Raw genomic sequence first — 20,817 nt, forward strand, 5'->3', positions numbered from 1 at the left:
GGGGGCTGGGTGAAAAAGGTGAAAGGATTAAGAAAAAAAAAACCCTAAAAATCTCATAGACACAGACAACAGTATGGTGATTACAAGAGGGAAAGGGGGGATGGGGGAGGTGGAAGAGGGTAAATGGGAGATAAATGGTGATAGAAGGAGACTTGACTTTGGGTGATGAACATACAATACAATATACAGATGATGTATTATAGAATTGCACACCTGGAACCTATATAATTTTATTAATCAGCTAGAGGCCCGGCGCACAAAATTTGTTCATGGGTACAGTCCCTAGGCCTGGCCTGTGATCAGGGCCATCTTCCCCAGCTGCCCACAGCCAACCCCACCCCCCACCGCCACCCACCCCTGGTTCCCCATTCGCCATTGGATGATCAGTGCCTGACGGGGGAAGAGACTGAGAGGTCGCTGTTCCTGCCTGCTCGCTGGCCCCGCCCCTGCTGTGGGTGGCCATCAGGTGATTGGAGCCTGGCAGCTGGGGAAAGGGACCAAGAGGTGGTCAGTGGGCCTCATAGTGACTGGTCCAGCGGTCGTTCTGCCGTTAGCGTCAATTTGCATATTACCCTTTTATTGTATAGGATGTCACCTCAATAAATCCAATAAAATTTTTTTAAAAGCTTGAAATCATTGATTGATTGATTACTGGGACATGCTCAAGGAATAAATCACTCCATTGAAATTCACAATGTTCTTTGTCATGAATAAACAATGTGCAGTTCTCTTACTCTGAATGGCTCACTGTAATAGGTTTACTTCAGACTTAACAAATTGGACCTGTGACTCATAAAAATTCCATAAATATTTATTTGTTCCCTGGGAGCTTACACTCTCTTCTTGAATTCTTATCTATCAGTATCAAGTATGATTCCCTTCCTTCATCATTATGTTTCAAAAAGGGCAAATTCTGTTACTTCTCCATCTGAAGCAATTCAGACTATAAAGTATCATACAGTGTTAATGGCAAAAATGCCAATGAAGGGGAAAATTATTCAGCAAGGACATTGTGTAAACAAGAACAAAACAGAATATGGAATTAGACAAACTGTGACAGATGAAGATAGAGGGCTCTGTGTTTATACCATGGTTTCCCAGAAAAAGGCACCAAGTGGAGAGCTCATGCTCTCCTTCTTTTTCCTGTAACTTGTCTGCAATATGAAATTGGCTTTGATATGACTAAGTGGATAGCTTAGGCAGTTTGTAATGAGATTCAGATTCTTTTATCTTGAAGCTTCTGGTTCTAAAGGGCCAAAGCTATTACTCTCCAATGGTTTTTGGTGATTTGTGCAAGATGGGTCACAGCCCAGCTTTTCCAAGGCAGCTAAATAGATCAGTAAAAGCTGATAAATGGTGGGAAAGGACAATCTCATTAGCTAGCTCATTAACACTTTTGGTTTTTAGAGAAACCCAAGGGTGACTGAACATGGAGATTAAAGGCTCAGTCTTGGACAGCAAACAGGGCCACATTAACAAGGCATCATGGGAAATTTTTTATCCCACTACTGCCTAAGCTGGGGTGTGGGATGGGTTGGCATTGTACTATCTAGAAACTTTCATAAGGATTTCATTAAAATTTTTTAAAAAGGCTTTTTATTTTCAAAGCACATGCTTTAAGCAGAAGTATAGCTTTTCATTTATGGTTCAACACATACATCTCAACATCATCTCCCAAAAGAACATCTATTTTTACTGCATCAGCAACAAAACTGTTTTGAGAAACCTAGTCTAATTTTAAGTTGATTGGACCAGTTATTTCTTTTGCACATGAGCAACTAATAAAAATTTAAAAAGAATATTGATAAGTATTCTTCAATATATTAAATTCATTGGATTATACTCCACTATCAATTTTAAAAGTTAGGAATTTTAGAATAAAGAAAAGTAAATAAAGGCAAAAATTCAAAATAAATCCAGCCCCATTTTAAAATGTTTTAAGGTACTTGGATGATTATCCTCAATATATTGAATTGTAATATCAATAAAGCAGTAATCAAATCTTTAATGCCTAGGCATATGCCTTGCACATAATAGAAACTCAATAAATATTTAATCTTTAATTCAATGTTAATTGAGCATCTCCTATGTGCTGGGTACTGAAATGTTTGGTAAATATTGCATATATACCACAAAATTTCATGTATAATATTTAAAAGCCTCTTATTCAATGATGGATGGTGAATAGAAAACATTCTTAAAATTTTTATTCAGAAAACAAAATAGATGGCATGATGCAGAGTAATAGACTGAAAATCCAACGTCCTGGATTATAATCCTCTGGGAAGACATTTTTCATCTATTTCGTTTTTCTCATTTGTAAAAAGGAAGGGACCAGAGTTAATTATCTCTCAGTTTTGTAGTGGTCTTTGCTTTAAGACATGTGGGAAATGAGGGAGAGACTAGTCAAAAGTATTCGAGGTATAAATAAAGTATTCATAGGCGTGTGTGTGTGTGTGTGTGTGTGTGCGCGCTTGTATGTGTAGGAGAAGAGATAAAGAGGAGAGCGAGAGAGACATAGAAATAGTAACCTTGAAAACCAGTCAAATGTGGCATTTCCTGGAAATGATTTAGCAGTTACTCAACAAAGTACCAGCAAACCAAGAATTAAGCCAAAGACCAAGATGATAGTCAACCCTTGAAGAAATTAGACTCAAATTAGATAATGAATCTGGCAAATGGCTATCAGAACAGCAAAATGCATTGGTGCCTCCATGAGATGAAACCCAGGAACTATAAAAGTAGGAGACATGGAATGCCCCTGAGGTACAAGGGAAAAGTAATAATGGCTTTGTGAGAAGGTGACATTGCAAAGATTTGTAGACTTCCTTTTCTTCTTTTCATGTGGGAGAGTGACCTTAGTATACCTGGGTTTGCAGTAATTGCATATACAAATAAATAGGTGATATTGGATTAGTGTGGTTGGTATATAGAAATCAATAAACTCTTGGAAAATTTTGTCAAGTTTAATTTATATCAATTTTTACTTTGTGTTGTAATAATGTTTTTAAGACATGAGGTTGCTTTAGCCTTAAAATTCTATGATACTAATATATTGAAAGTTGGGAATCACTTCTTTATTCCCTTTTTCTTTAGGAGCATGTTGGGTGGTTGGGCAGAACAGGAGAGGGATAGGAGAAAATAAATAACAGGAAAGTACCTAAACAGACCTGTGATTCCTCCAAGTGAAATAGTGACCTTTTAGACTTAGTTTTTACAAGTTATAAGGCAAAAACAATATTCTCTTATGGATTTAGATACATAGTTATTTCTATCAATAATTTAAAATTTTATTTTTTCTGTTTAAATATGAGTTATAATGTGCACAGTTTAATGCTTCAGATATTTTTACAAGTTCAGGTCTATAGTGATCTTTTGACTCTTCTTCTTGACATCTCTTGCTCCCCAGAAGTAGCCACGTTTAATTCTTATAGCTGAGTCTCTATCACCAAGTAACCCATTTATACATCCACCTCTTATCTTTTGTGTGTGTGCATTTTTAAAAGGATTGTTAACTTCCAACCCTGAAAGATGGAGATATTGTTTTCTTTCATATGAAATATCATCCTCCCAGCATCAAGAATAAGAATATGTTTGTGTGTGTGTGTGTGTGTGTGTGTGTGTGTGTGTGTATTAGTACAACTATCCAAACCTAACACACAGCTAAGCCATGTAGTATAGTATAATCTAATTACTTTAAATATCCCCACTGGTTTCCCCCTGCAGTTAATAACTTGATTTTTTTTTCATTTGCTTATTTTTTATGTATCAATTCCTAATTTCAAACTCTGTGACAATGTTAAATGTGTTTCCTGAGATCTTTCTTTACCATTGTCCTGGGGATTTCTTTAATATAAGAGTTGGAACTCTTATTTCCTATATACCATCTCTTCTCCCTTCTTGGTTTATTCTTATATTTGGCAGGGCATCCAGTAACGTCTTTATAAGAGATTCATATAAAATACATTTTGTGAGATCTTTCATGTCTGAAAATGACTTCACACTTATTTAACACTTTGGCTAGATATAGAATTGTAGGTTTGAAAGTATTTTTCTTTAGAAATTTGAAGACATTTCTCCATCTTTTCTGACTTCAAATGTTGCTATTGAGTTCATTGTCATTATAATTTCTGTTCCTTCTTTATGTGACCTGTTTCTCCCCAAGCCCTTCCCTCTTCCCCCAGGAAGCTTGTGAGATATTATCTTTTCATCAGTATTCTAGAATTTTGTGATGATCTTTGCATATTTTGTGGATATTTGTCCATTGGCTAGGTACTAATGAGGTCTATTTAAGTCTGGAAACACATGTCCTTCTTGTTTGAAAAAGTGCCCTAATTTATTTTAATAATTATCTTCTGTCCTCTATTGTCTCTGATTTTTCTCTCTAGAAGTCCTATTCTTCAGATATTGGACTTGCTGGATGGGTCATCTGATTTTGTCTCTATAGTCCATCTCTCTCATTTTGCTTTACTTTGTGAGTGATTTTCTCACTTCATCTTTTTACTCAGCTTTTGATTTCTGCCATCATGTTTTAGATCATTTTTGTTCTTTGAACCACATTTTAACATATACTACAATATCTTCTCATCTTTCAGAGGCTACTAATGATTACTTTTTGAAGTTTTCTTTTCCCTATTTTATCTCTGCCTAATCCAAGTTTTTATTTGTTATCATTTATTTATATACTAGAGGCCTAATGCATGAAATTCATTCAAGAGTAGGCCTGCCTTCCCCCGGCTGCCAGCACCAGCTTCCCTCTGGCACCTAGGACCAGGCTGCCCTTGCAGCCTCGGCTTTGTCCATAAGGTCATCTGGTCTAATGAGCATATTATGGTTTTATTATTATAGATTTTTAAAAAATATATTTTTATTAATTTCAGAGAGGAAATGGAAGGAAGAGAGAGCTAGAAACATCAATGATGAGAATCATTGATCAGCTGCCTCTTGCACGCCCTCTACTGGGGAATCGAGCCTGCAACCTGGACATGTGCCCTTGACCAGAATAGAACCCCCCAGGACCCTTCACTCTGCAGGCTGATGCTCTATCCACTGAGCAAAACAAGCTAGGGCTGTTTGTTTTCTTTTAGAAGGCTCTATCAGATGTTTGTTGATCTTTGGTCTGTGTTGTTTGCTCAGTCAAATTTGGGACATTGAAACCGAGGTAGACACCTTGAATTAGGACTTGCTAATCAGGGCTTCACAGAAATGATCTAGCTGAGTTGTTTAATTGGGGAAACTCCAGTGTCAGCATTTTCTGCTTTTATTTGGAGGTGACCACACTCTGCAGAGAAGGACCTTCCAGTACTTTCCCTGGGATGTAGAAGGTCTTCTGGTGGTTAAGTTAAGGAAAAGAGCAGAGGTATGCACATGTTCATTGAATTCGTATGTTTTTCTTTATGGTATCTCACTCTCACCTTTGTCTGGGTCCCCCATCCAAAAACTCGCCCATATTTTCCATGCAGAGAATGAATCCCCATTTATTTTTTGTAGCGAGGATGGAAGTCATCTGGAGCACAGAGAGGAGGGAGAGAGCTGAGATTCTAACTACTTCTTGGATAGATTTTCAATGCGGTTCTCCTGTTTTAGCCCTATATCTACCCTTACTTTGAGAGGTACCCGGTACTGGCAATTCTTGATGCTTTTGGAGGTTTTGCAAGGTAAAGTGGGTTGTTTCTGTGCTTTCTCTATTTCTTTGTTAAGGCTTCTAGATCTGTTACTGTTTATCCAGTTGCTTTTAGGCATCTAAAGTTTTGTGCCTGTTGCCTCACTTCCCATTCTTTGTCTTTGTGAATTTATGCATTTTGGAAACTCATTGCCAGTGTCTTATTTCAGAAGGGAGTGAAAATAAATGCATGTCTTTTCCTTACATTTCCCCATCAGAAGTACCATTGATTCTTTAAACTGGAGTTCAGCTTACAAGCAATACGATTAATTTGACTAGTGGTCTAAGGGGGAAGAGGGATATTTCCTAACATAACCTTTGAAATTCAGGTGCATCAGCCTCCTCTTGTATCCTTTTTCTAGAGTTCACACAGTGCATTGCTACTCTTACTTTTTCTCCCTTTATCATTCCATAGCTTTGATTCAGAGCCCTAAATAACCCAAACTTCTGAGCCTGGCATTCAAAGCTCTCCATAATACCTGCTTTTTTTTTTTAACTTTCTCTCTTATATAAACTCTTTTCTTTAGTGAGCCTGGCTCCCTCTTTCCCTTCTTTCCTTCCAATTATTTCTTTGCTGATCAAATATCTGTAAGCCCCTTGTTACATGTTCAGTTGTTAAAAATTGAAAAATGAATAAAATATCTCTTTCCTTGAGATGCTTGCAATCTCATGAGAGAGATGTAAATAATTTAATGCTTTAACATAGTACAGGTGCTATAATAAGATTCTGTCAGAATAATGTGGGGATACTTGAGTGGAGATAGAATTCCATGTGGGAGGTAAGAAAAGGCCTTACTAATAAGGGATATTTGGCTTAAAAATTAGTCTCTAGGAGGCCTTAGAATTAGGGTTTGTTGAGAGGACAGACACTCCAGGTAGCATGTCTTGATTGAGGAAGGTGATGGGGATTGTGCAAAACATCTTGGAAATGCAGGAGGAATGAGGATGGAAAATGATGGGTGGGTTCAAGAGGGTAGATATTTATACTTTAGAAACATCACATTTATAGCAATGAGGAACATAGATTGGAGGGGTGCTTCTTTCAGTCAGTATGTCACAAATCTCATATTTTTAATGAAGCCTGTCTCACCTGTTCTAGCATGTGTGCTATTCCCCTTTCCTTTCTATTCTTAATATATGAATTATACTATGTAGCACTTGATTATATATAATTGTAAACTTGATACTATGTTCTGTGTGTGTGTGCACATGTGTGCGTGTGTGTGCGCTGTACATGCTCTTTGCTTTTTATCAAATGTGCAGGCTCCTAGAAGACTGGCACCGTCCTGTGTATAGTGTAATCCAATAGATATTTGATTTTTACAATGTTGGTTAAAGAATATGTAGCGAACTACCACTATGTGCCAAGCCTGTGACAAATTATGGAAATTGATTGAGTGAGAATACTATAGCTGTCGATCTAAGAGGGCAGAGTTCAATTTTTAAAAAATATATCTGAAATTAAATTTGCTGCTTATGTCCTTGATAACCACAATCAGATTCTGATTTTCTTATTCCCTGTCCACAATTTAAGACAATTTTCTGAGCAGTGATGCTTTAAACTTTTATTTATCCATCCATGGAAGCTCTAGTGAATGTTTTGAATACTGCCTTTCCTTGAGGCGTCATTTTAATTAATAGCCCCTTTAATTTGAATTTCTGGGCCTACAGATTGCAAATGAATGTAGAAATATTTAAACTATATTTATAAACCAAAATAGAATATTTTACTATTTTTTAAATCTATTTTTTAAGCTGCTTCAAATTTGGCGATGGAGAAGATATATTTTCAATTTAAGGGAACTAGGAGTAGCAATTTGAAGCACATTCTAGGATAGAAGTGTGGTTATTTCAACTCGTAAGTCCAATAGCCAGCTTTATCTTAATAAAGTTCAAATCATAATGTCAAATTCAGAATTATGATTTGCACTTTATTAAGATAATAACAGAGTTTAGAACTTGTTTTATATTTCTAAAACCATGGCTCTCTTAGGAAGTCCACATATTACCTTAATTTATGTAGAAATAAGTGGAAATATGTTATGGGAACATTTAACTCTTTAGGTTTATCTAGAGGAAGATATCAGAGAAGACACCCTATATTATAGACATTGCTGTATTCATATGTATTGAAAGAACCATTTAAATTCTGAAATGTTACCTGATTATGCTGTCTAGTTAATTTTTGGCAATAACAAATTAAACACTTAGGGAAGGGGTCCTATTCTTTTATTAGTTGAGGCTTGACTGAATATAGCTTGATCATTATTGGCTAATATTGGTTGAGTATATGCTGGATAAATGAAGATGTTGAAGATCTGATGAAGTGTGATTAGAGATGAAAAGTCAATGGCTATTGGTGCTCCACACAGAGCACCTGGGAATTCTCTTAACAGTTTGGTTGCTGTGCTCATCTCACATCTGATGCAGGTTCAGTGAGCTTATGTCTCACACTTATAACCTTCCCAGAACCATTAACCTTGGGCCGTCCAAACAGCCTCAACTTGAAGCAGTCTTCCACCCCCTGTGAGGCTGATAGGGCTGTTGTGAATCTTCTCCTGAATCCAGTATGTTCTTGTGCAGCTCCTTTCCTTTCCCATGATGCTTCCCTGACTCTCCTACTGGTTACTCCTGAAAGTCCTTCCTCAATAAATTGCATCATACTAATCGTCCTCTTGGGTTCTGCTTCTAGAGAATTTGACACCTAACAGTTGATATTTGAAAAACTAAATGGAGGTGGTTGTATTAGATATGGAAGAAAATAGGACGTGTATTAAAAAGAATGATTCAAGATTTCACATAAAGGCTTGAGCAGAATCAGAAGCTAGAAACTTTTTGCAGAAAATGCATTGTCAGAGCAGCTATCAGGGTCGTGTTTCCTAACATTCCTAAGGTAATTAAGTTTCCTAAGTCCCTATATTTCCTAAGTTTTCTCATTCTAGGAGGGCTTGTTTGTCTTCCCAGAGGGAAGAACTCAGCATATTATACATTGAAGAGAGTTGTAGTAAGTTTCTCCATGTTGTTATGTACAGACAGGTGAAATTGTTGTCTTGAATTACTTCCCATGTTCAGGTTGGGTAGAAATTGATGTAAGTATATTGGGGTAGTAGCAACCAGTATGCATGAAAAGAAATAAACATAATGACTAAGAGTCGAATTGGCTGGAGGGGTGACTGAAGATTGATTAAAGGGATTCTGAAGAAATTCTTTCCAAGGGTTCCTGAAAAGAGTTACCCTGGGAGTAGTACTGTCCCCTGGAATGTTTACTGAGTCACATGTACATGCAGTAATTTTTGCCCTGGGATGTAGCTTAACCTTTGGCAGTGATAGTCAGATGAAGAAATGGAAACTCTGACTGATTAAATGTCTTGGGATTAGTTAATACCAGAATCAGGACTTCACTTGTGATTTTTTCAGTCACTCATACATATTAAAATAGTTATAATTTGATGAGGTTAGTCTATGATAAAAATGAACATGAGTATTACTTAGGGGATGTGAGCAGAGGAGTGGAGTTGATTTGATGCTCACAGTAAAGGAACGGATAAAGGTCTGTGTGCTATGCCCAAGGAGGCAGAAATAATTCCGTGTGACTGCATCGTAGTGTATGTCTCTGGGTCAGAGATGAGGCTGAATTGCCAAGTAGAAACAAAAATGTGAAGGGCTTTGTATATCAAGTTAAGAAGTTGTGATTTTATATTGAAAGAGATGGTGAGTGGCTAAAGGATTTTGAGCAGGAAAGTAAATTGATCAGATTTTCATGTTAGGAAGAACACTGCCAGCAGTGTGGAAGCATTTTAATAATTCAAATAAAAAGTCATGAGTGCCAGAATCAACATGTACTAATGGGGATGGAGATGAGGAGAAGACTGAAGAGATGCTTTGAGAGAGAATTGACAAGACTTAGTAGTTGACTGGATGTGTATCTGAAGGAGAGAGAGGAGGCTGGAATGACTCCTAAATTTCTGCCTTGGGTTACTCTAGAATAATAATTCTGCCTCTAAGAGAAGGAAAGTGTGGAGGGGTTGGGGTAGGTTGCTGCTATTGATGTGTTGTGTATTCTATTAAAAGTATTTTTTTCTGTAGTGCTTCTGTGATCTCTTTTTCTACTTTTGTAAAGTTCTGGCCCTGCCCCTTGGTCAGAATTGACATATTTCCTGGGCTCTACCTTCTTGTCGTGACCACCTTTCTACAGTTCCTGCCCCCTCTGTCTGCCTTCTCCATTCACTGTCTACTTCTGCCTCCAACCTGTTAAGGGATAATTGACTCATCCCCAGTTGCTCTGCCTTTGTGACATTCCTTACTGCTTTTGATATCTTATTGCAGTCCCATGAATCTTTTCTGTTCAATCGTATGGACCAAAGTTATAACTTTGTTATTAATGTCCTTACCTGAGGATATTTTCCCATTGATTTTTAGAGAGAGTGGAAGGGAGAGGGAGATGTACAGAGAGAGAAACAGTGATGTGAGAGAGACACATCTATTGGTGTCTCCAGCACCGCTCGGACTGGGGCTAGGCATGCAGCCTGCAACCCAGGTACATGCCTTGACTAGAATAAAATCTGGGACCCTCAGTCCTTGGGCTAATACTCAATCCACTGAGCCAAAATGACTAGGGCCAAAGTTGTGATTTTTTAAAGCAGCAGTTTATCATGTATGATTAACTGACGTTTGTTGTGGAGAAGACACCAAAAAAGGCAAGCCATTCTTGCTTTTCAGGGTAACAGATCTCAATGGCCTTCTTTCTATAAAGTCTTTGTCTTCTGATCTTATCATCAGGATAATAGAGGTAAGAATTTCAGTTAAGCAGAAAGAGGATGGTTGCTGCTTTTTAGTCAGCTGACATATTTTAGGGAATAAGAGTCTTGTAGCTGGGACGTGTGGGAAAAATTGGTGAAGGGACTTAAAGGGTACAAAATCCCATTTATAAAATAAATAAGGGATGGGGATATAATGTATAATGTAGTGACCATGGTTAATAATATTGTATTGCATATTTGAAAACTGCTAGGAGTAAATATTAAACTTCTCATCACAAAAAAAATCTGTATGAATGCTAACTATTAACTAGGCTTACTGAATTCATCTTTTTACAAGATATACAACTATTGAATCATTACGTTCTATGTCAGAAGCTAACATAATGTATGTCAGTTATACCTCAATTTACAAAAGAGTCTTATAGCAACGCCGCGTGACCTGGTGAAGGGAACGTGGACTTATCAGACAGACCTGGTTTGAATCCTGGTCCCATCTCTTCTAGCTGTATTGTTCTGGGAAAATTACCAAACCTCTTCAAGCCTCATTTTTCTCACAGGGTTGTTGTGAAATTAAAATAAACAATGTATGAAAAAACATGTATTACTTGACATTTACCTGTGAAATTCCTTTTCAAGTCCCTCTCAGGTGACACCCTGTGTACTGCTTATTCTTTAAATTCTGGAGAGTCTCCCCTTGTGGGTGCTCCCAAGGAACACTGAGACCTCTAACATGACAGTGCTTACACAAAGCCCAGTGATTACTGTAAGTGAGTTTCTAAAAGATGGCCCTTATAAAACTTTCAAGGAGAATTTTGTCAATATTTAGGATGACATATAACTCATAGAAAGAGACCAAAGGCATGATGATTTGAAATAGTCCATTTCTACAGTGTTGTCATCCCCAGTGCAAAGGGTTTGTGCTGCTTTCCTCTTGATATAATGGAAGACATTGGATTTGCAGTTAACTTTCTGGAACTGAGAACCAACTGTATTGAATTTTTTTTTTCTATTTTGCTTAAGTACAGTCTTTCCCATTGCTGTTAATTCCTTTTTTCTGCAGTTTATTTTAGTACCTATTTTATTTCATCTTTATGGCTATCTTAAAGTCTTAGTATTAAAATTTAAAATGTTTTTCTGCTAATATCCTTGTGGAAGAAGGAAAAAATAATTGACCTAACTGTTCTCCTTTCGTTTCTTAATTTTTATTTATTTATCTTTATTGTTGAAAGTATTACAGATGCCCCCACTTTTCCCTCCATTGACCCCCTCGTCTCCACTTCCACCTCCTCTCCAGGACTTCACCACACTATTGTCTATGTCCATGGGTTATGCTTATATGCATGTAAGTTCTTTGGTTAATCTCTCCCAACCCCTCTGCCTCCTTCCCTCTGAGAATCGTCAGTCTGTTGCACGCTTCCATGTCTCTGGATCTATTTTGTTTGTCAGTTTACTTTGTTCATTAGATTCCACATGTAAGTGAGTGATATATCCTAAGAAGCTTGAAACACCAATCAGAAAGAAAATATGCATTCCTATGTTCATAGCAGCACAATTGAACATTCTAAGATCTGGCAACAGCCCAAATGCCCATCAGTAGATGAGTGGATAAAATAGCTGGAATACTATGCAGCAATAAAAAGAAGGATCTCTTACCCTTTGAAAGAACTCAGAGGAACCTGGAGGTGTTATGCTAAGTGACACAAGACAGTCAGAGAAAGACAAATATCACATTTTTTGGTTTAAAATCATGTATCTGATTTGAATTTTATTCTCCTGTTTGGAATAGTATATAGCATTCTGTTACCATCAGTTTTTCATTTTCTTTAATATTTAAAGTAAATTCTATAACAAAGTTTTAAAAACCCAGTAAGCAGGAGTAGAAAACATACAATATCCTCAAGGGAAATCTGATTCATCAATATCATATAAAAATAAGAAGTCAATCAAGTATAGAATATAGCCTATAGAATATAGGATTCATAATGGAACAAATGGAAGGCACTTTGAGAAGTTATGAAAACACTATAAAAATGATAAAGTACTATACTTTTTACAGTACCTTATTGGGATAACCAATATTGCATACTACAATCTAAATAGGATATGGAAGAAATTATAGTAGGAACCACTTTTACTGAGTATAAGTTCAGAGGACTTCTTCATAGGTTATCCAAAAGTAAGAGAATAGAATACATTTAATAACTGCTTTCAGAGCAACCTAAATTCATCTGTCTTTATCTTTGTTTTAAGCTTTGCTCTGCCTCTGTCATTAGGAAACTCAAATAAGAGAGTCACCAATTCCTGTGACAATATAGCCCAGAGTTTTTTAAAATGGCAATGTGGGGACAATCTCCAACAGTCCCCTGAGAAAGTATCCTAGAAAAGATGAATCTCAGGATCTAAGAGCTGGGGCCTAAGACATAGATACTCAACAAGAAGACCTTCCTTTCATTGTCTATCATGAGAGATGAGGCTTGATTGATTAAAGAAGCCAACAGGTCTACTTAAGATAAGAAGACATAAACCAAAGAACTTATATACATATAGGCATAGCTCATGGACACAGGCAATAGGATGGTGAAGACCTGGGAGGGTGGGTAGAGGCTGGGAGGAGAAGGGTTAAGGGGGGAAAATGGGAGACATCTGTAATACTATCAACAACAAATATATTAGAGGCCCAATGCACAAAGATTTATGCAAGAATGGGCCTTCCTTCCCCTGGCTGCCAGCACCGTCTTTGCTTTGGCCTGGAGCCACCTTTCCACCTTCCCATGCTGCCCAGAGGCCCAGAGCGGCTGGGGCGGTGCTGAATGCCTGTGTTGTCACCTAGGCAACGACGCAAGCATCCTACCCCACCCTCGGCCGCTCAGCGCCAATGTTTGCAAATTAACCTGCCATCTTTGTTGGGTTAATTAGCATACTCACTCCTGATTGGCTGGTGGGCATTGCAAAGGTATGGTCAATTTGCATCTTTCTCTTTTTATTAGTGTGTGTGTGTGTGTGTGTGTGTGTGTGTGTGTATAAAAATAAAGTATTGCCGAAACCGGTTTGGCTCAGGGGATAGAGCGTCGGCCTGCAGACTGAAAGGTCCCAGGTTCGATTCCGGTCAAGGGCATGTACCTGGGTTGCGGGCACATCCCCAGTAGGAGATGTGCAGGAGGCAGCTGATTGATGTTTCTCTCTCATCGCTGTTTCTAACTCTCTATCTCTCTCCCTTCCTCTCTGTAAAAAATCAATAAAATATAAAAAAAAAATAAAGTGTTATCTACAATTGATAGATGGAGGACAGAGGAGTAAAATGCTTTATTGAAAATAATGCATATTTGTGGAAGAGTGGGAATCAGGATTTAGGACACTTATTTTGAATGCTTACTTATCTGCATGCTTCATTTATAAACATGGGCCATTGCTATCATTATTATTAATTTCACAACAGCTTTTTCAAATAAGTGATAGATTGGTTTATCATTTCCATTTGGCATCTGTATCTTACTTTTCTCTGATGAAATGATGTATGATTTCTGGAAACATTTATGCTCCATGCCCATGTGCTGTGGAAAACACTCCCTGTTTGTTCTTAAAATAGCAACATTTATCCTGTGTAATCACTGTCATTATCGTTCTACTTCAGAAAGAAGGTTTTCCTAGCTGCTCTATTAAGTTACCACCTAGCTCAGAATCATATCTCATCATCCTTTTCTTTTCTTATAGTTTCAAATGGTATTTCCTACTTGTTGTTGTTGCTATTGTTTTGTGTGTGTGTGTGTGTGTGTGTGTGAGAGAGAGAGAGAGAGAGAGAGAGAGAGAGAGAGAGAGACTTTTTAGACCATAGTAATCTGAAACAAGTGCCAGGTCTTGCTATTAACGCTTATCATCGGTCAATTTAATACATTTTTTAATTTAAAAAACACCAACAAATGTTAGCCTGGGGCAGGCCAGGCATGGTGGTATTGGTGGGGATACAGAAATTAAGGTCACAATCATGGATAATCAGAAGTTTTCCATTTAGTTAGGGAGAGAGTGGGATGACCAGGAAGTATAGGAGAGAGAGAGAGGGGGAACAATGTCAGTGCCACCCCATAATGGCGTCAGGCAAATGCAGAAGGTAAGGTACACTGCAGGACTAGTAATTTGGCCTCTTCAGCAAGTTCATCTCCTATGAAAAAATGAGGGGGAACAGAGCTGGTCTTGGATTAAAAGATGTAAAGATTTAGCAGACATTATAACCAAATGTAATATGTTGACCTGGGTTCTGTACTGGTTTGGACAAAACAGTTCAAAAGATATATTGGGGACAATTAGGGCAATTTGAATATGGACTGTATTAGAGAAAATGCAAATTTATTGACATAGAAAGGTAGAGAATAGTAATTGAAAACTTCGTATTGTGAAACAGCATGTAAGTTAGAGAGACCGAATTTTTAGAGAGCCAACTGAGAACACAGCTGTAGCAGATAAAAAAACCCTTTAATTACACACATGTTATTCCTTAATCAAACATGTTATACATATATTTACACATTACATGTTTGTGCATGGATGCGATTACTTTATCACATGTTACATATACATATTAAATATTATTATCTTGTTATACATTATATCCATTACACATGTGTTACTTTGACATAAACATGAAAATGGACATTTATTTGAAATTATATATTATTTACTCTAGAGTTACAAAAATGCTATTATTTAAACTTGTGAGTGAAAAGCATAAAAGGAAAAAACCTTAGAACAAGGGTCCTACCCACCCCTAGCCGCCTACCAGGGAGCTTTGCTGAGAGCAAAGTCAACCAAGAAAAATTACTAAGAAAATGGATGAGGGGTGCTAAACAGGGAGCCTGAGGGAGAGTGGAAACAACCACTAGGAATATGAAATTCACCCTAGATCTGGAAATACTGGAAAAGTCAGAGCAGTACCATAGGAAAGGGATTTCAAAATATACCCCATTTAAAGGACCAGCCACATGGTGCAGGGGCGGGGCGGGGGGAGGGGGGGATGTTCGGTCCACAGGCCATATAAGGCCTGCTAAATCATTTGGTCTGGTCCTGCCAAGGCATTAGGAATGAGTTAATTAAATATTTGACCAAATATAACAGGCTAATTTTTAAGTTGATAATTTTGTTTGGCCCATGAATGGTGTTATAAATATTCAAATGGCTCTTGGCAGCAAAATGGTTCTCCACCCCTGATAGAGGAACAGCCTCATCCTAAAAAGACAGTCTTAGTTTAGAGAATCCAGCATGATTTAAATCAAAATCCTGTTTAAAAAGAAAGAGATAAACCACTAGATAATTTGCTGAAGAAAGAAATTGAAAAGTAAAAATAAACAAAATAGGAAATTATAAAAGGAAGTAATTGCTGAAATGGAAGAAATTAAAAAAAACACACACGTATCTGTCATATTTGTAGACAATTTTGAAAACCTAAATGAAATGGAAAATTTTCTAGGGATATACAGATTATCCTACCTGGTCTTATTAGAGTTAGCCTTAAAAGTTCAATTTTTATAAAAATGGAGGTAAAAAACCCAAGTTAGATAAAGAGCTTCTTCTCAAATTATTTATGGAAGGCTAGTGGAAAGGGGTGGAAAGAAGTGGGGAATGGACTTCAGGTAGCAGGGATGTGATATACTTCTCTGAATTTATTTTGTGTGTGCACTCACACACACACACACACACACACACACACACAACTCTGATTCTTAGAATCATAGTAATATTTCATATATCCCTTACCCCCAAAATAAATAATTAAAAACAAGCAGAATATAGATGAAACCCCCAAATGGAATATAAATACTAACAAACTAACTTAAATATATTACAAATGAATAACCTAACCACACTGAAGTGGATAGGTAATAAAACAACAGACCTAAATGACTGTGTTTGATTAAGTAAGTTGATCAAACTGTCTTGATTGGATAATGCAAGGCTAAAAACCAAAAGACTTTGTACATAAATGCTGTTCCAAGTGTCAAGGTCACATGGATTCTCTCTTAATTTATTATGAGCTTCTTTTGTTTTTTTCTAGTGATACTTAGCTGACACTATTTAATGTGTCTTATGTCCTACTCCTTTTTGTATTCTTATTTTTTTCTAGAATGAGCCCTCAAATATAATTTTCATTTAAGATGCATCTATGGAAAACATTCACTCTTCAAATAGTGCTTCTCTTTCATTCTTGCTATTCTCTCCTTTAAGAATTCCAATTCAAAGTATATTTTTGTGTGTCTTAATCTCTACTTTGTATATTTTAAAACATGCCCTCTGTTTTTCATTCTGGGTAAATATTTCAGCTCTATCTTCCATGTTACTAATTATTTCTATAGTTATATTTAATCTGCCATTTAAAAATTTTAATGATTATATTTAACTAGAGGCCTGGTGCAGGGATTCGTGCACTAGTGGGATCCCTTGGCCTGGCCTGTGCCCTCTCACAATCCGGGACCTCTCAGAGGATGTCAGACTGCTGGTTTCGGCCCAATCCCCACAGGCCAGGCCAAGGGATCCCACTGGTGTACGAATCAGTGCACCAGGCCTCTAGTATGCATATAAGATCTTTGGTTAATCTCTTCCCGCCCTCCCCCTCCGCTTCCCTCTGAGATTCATCAGTCTGTTCCATGTTTCCATGCCTGTGCATTGAGCATCTGTCCCCTGGTGGTCAGTGTGTGTCACAGCTACCAGCCAACGGTCTGGTCGGCGGTCGCTTAGGCTTTTATATATATAGATATTTCTAAATGTGCCGGGGTTCTTGTTCCAGCATCAAGAAGGGTTCAGAAATCTGGAGAAGGGGCTGTGCATAGATGACATAGGAATCCAGAGACTAATAAAGAGTCCAGAGACGAAATATAATTTTGAAAGGCATTGGGGGTCAGAGGACCTTCAGCTAAAGGAACTGAAGACTACCTCCTTGTCTAGGACCCTTGCTTTTATTAACACAATATGTCCTAAGGCAAGGTGGATATAATACACTTCAAAGGGTAAGGTTTCAAAGGGTACAGAAGCATTGTCGGTTTGGGGAATAGCCTACAGCTGTTCAGTTGTTTGGCCAACAGGAGGCAATAAAATGAGCTGTCTGGCAGCAAACGATTATCCTATTCAGGTTTGGGGGAAGTGCCGTTTAGCCGTTCCAACAGGTAAACTACATATGTGGCTCACCCTTGTTGAGCCACCCAAGCTTCACCAACCTCTTGGTGAAACTCTTGTAATTTTTACATGCTGGAATTGGTTCCTGGAATAAATGTTCTATTTGGTCACTTGAAAATTTGCCTGGTTACATTGAATAGTCTTATTTTTTTATTATACATTACTAGGGGCCCAGTGCACGAATTTGTGCACCTTGAAAGGAACTGTGGGCCACGAGGCTGCGGTGGGCACAGGGGCGGGTCTTCCCTATCCTCCACACCCCCACCCAGCCCCTCCTGCCATGGCCCCCAGTCCCCTGTCCTCTGGCAGCCCCGCTTCTGTCACTGCTGCTCCCACATGCTGATGGTGTAGAGCGATTGGGGCCAGTGCCAGCAGTAGGTGAGAGTGTGGCCAGCGCCATCAGCAGATGCCAGCCTGGATCGCCGCTCAGGAGCAGGGGGAGGTGGAAAAGCCCTGAGGGGTGATTGGGGCTGGCAGGTGCTGCTGGCACCTGCTGACAGCGCCGGGTGATCGGGGCCAGCGATGGGCGCGGGCAGCAGGCGCAAGCAGCAGCTCTGGCGTGGGCAGCAGGTGCGTGCAGGGCCAGTGCCAGCAGCAGGTGCAAGCGCCGTGCACAGCAGCAAAGAATTTTCAGTAACCACCAGAGGCTCGCCCTGATGACAATGACCAGCGCCCCACCTTGGTCTCGCGCCCCCGCTCACCTGCTCCACCATCCTGCTGTGGCCGATGCCCGGCATGTTCTGCTCTCTGCCACCTGCTGCTGACGCCTGCCATGTTCCGCGTGCGTCCCCTGGTGGTCAGTGCATGTCATAGTGACTGGTTGTTCTGCCGTTTGGTCTATTTGCATATTAGGGTTTTATATATATAGATTCCCCTCTTTTATTCTTTTAAGTATTTTATATTTTGCATATGAATGTGGGGGGCTGTTTCTCTCTTTTCCATGTCCCACATGGAAAAGGAAACAGTTCATTTGCTATGTGGAGGAGCTGGGGATTAAGAAATTAAAGAAAGACCAAGATGCAGAAATAGATTTTAAGCTGGGGCCAGGTGGGCGCCATCCTCTCTGATGGAGAGGCGGCAAAAGCGGGCTGAGCCACACAGCAAGTTTATTTTAAAGGCCTAGATTTACATATCTAGTTCCGCCCCTGCCTGATTAACATGTCCAGCCTTATTGGGGAAGCATGTTCCCAGGGCGTGGCTCTGCCTATGCTCTGAGTTCAGCTGACAATAATTATAACAAAATGCCTAGGTGCCTCCCAGGCGGCCCTCTACATATGAATATCCTGATAACTGTGGAGTTTGTGTATTTTTTCCTGACTCATATGGTATCTTGCTTCTTTAAGAGTTTAGTAATAAGAAAACCAAACTGTCAGCTCATGTTCCTTGGAAGGATTATTTGAGGCCTGGGTTGTTCTAGTATTTGCTTCCACCAAGTTCAGGGCTTCCCAAAGCTGGGACCACTCTAAACTACATTCTTAGTTTTACTATATAGAGGAAATATCAATTCTGGCCCCAAACCAGTATGAGGATAGACTTGTATTTAGGACTTCTCCAGGGAGACTTCTCTTTTTCTTTTTTTACCTTTCATTTTTTTTTCCTATTCAAGAGTTCAGGCCAAAGCATACAGCATCATCTTCCTTTAGGAGTTATCTTGTTTTTGTATTGCCTTTAGAGGATCCTGCATTTGTTTAGGGGTCTCAATCTTTACAGGGACCAATTTTTCTCTCTCACCTTGAACAGTGCCCAGATCTGTCTTCTGCAAAACTTACACTGTAGGCCCGCCATGGACTGGTAGTTGCACTAGGATACATGCCAGCTTCAGAGCTTGCTCACCTCTCCGGAATTTTGCTTTCTTTTTATTTCTGCCCTCTGAGGATTTTCCTTCTTTACTCAGCCCAACATATAAGAAATTTAAAACAATTCTATGCATCATTTTCTTCTGTTCTAAAGTGAGAGGATTCCTCTGGATATCTAATCAGACTTACTGCCTTATAGTTTCATTTCATGTGGGTATGTATATCACCCATTTCAATAAATCTTGAAAGGGAGAAAAAGTCAATGTTCTCAATCTGCCCTATTGAACTGAATGCTCAATTAGACCATTTAAAAGTTTCTATTTTAAAACCTGGCAAAATTTTGTGCTAGGAAATTCTCATGAAAATGTTCAGTGTGTAGGTGTAGGATACGTTTACTCTGACATTTTAACTCAGTAAGTGTTTTGACTTCACAATTTTAGTTATAAGGACATGTTGATTTTGTACTAATTGTCCATGTTTTTCTTCAGAATTAAATCAATAGTAAAATTTTTCTTTGAAAAAGTTAATATCTTAGTTTATTCTACAAAGTTTAATGATTTCTAATTTTTTTCAAACTCTTTATTGTTTAAAGTATTACATATGTTTCCTTTCCCCCCCATTGACCTCTCCCCGGCCTCTCCCACCCCCCAGCACATGCCCTCACCCCCCTATTGTCTGTGTCCATTGGTTATGCTTATATGCATGCATATAAGTCCTTTGGTTGATCTCTTACCCCTCCCCCTCCCACCTTCCACTGCCTTTCCTCTGAGGATTGATGGTCTGTTTGATGCTTCTATGTCTCTGGCTATATTTGTTCATCAGTTTATGTTCTTCATTATATTCCACAATGAGAGAGATCATGTGATATTTATCTTTCTCTGACTGGCTTATTTCGCTTAGCATGATGCTCTCCAAGTCCATCCATGCTGTTGCAAATGGTAAAAGTTCCTTCTTTTTACAGCAGCATAGTATTCCATTGTGTACATCTACCACAGTGTTCTAATCCACTCATCTACTGATGGGCACTTAGGCTGTTTCCAGATCTTAGCTATGGTGAATTGTGCTGCTATGAACATATGGGTGCATATATCCTTTCTGATTGGTGTTTCTGATTTCTTGGGATATATTCCTAGAAGTGGGATTACTGGGTCAAATGGCACTTCCATTTGTAATTTTTGGAGGAAACTCCGTACTGTTCTCCACAGTGGTTGCACCAGTCTGCATTCCCACCAGCAGTGCATGAGGCTTCCCTTTTCTCCGCATCCTCGCCCGCACTAGTTGTTTGTTGATGATAGCCATTCTGACAGGTATGAGATGGTACCACATTGCCATTTTGATTTGCATCTTTCAGATGATTAGTGACTTTGAGCATGTTTTCATATGTCTCTTGGCCTTCCTTATGTCCTCTTTTGAAAAGCATCTCTTTAGGTCCTTTGTCCAT

The sequence above is a fragment of the Myotis lucifugus genome, unplaced genomic scaffold (genome assembly GCF_000147115.1).
Source record: "Myotis lucifugus unplaced genomic scaffold, Myoluc2.0 scaffold_106, whole genome shotgun sequence".
NCBI classification, from domain to species: Eukaryota; Metazoa; Chordata; class Mammalia; order Chiroptera; family Vespertilionidae; genus Myotis; species Myotis lucifugus.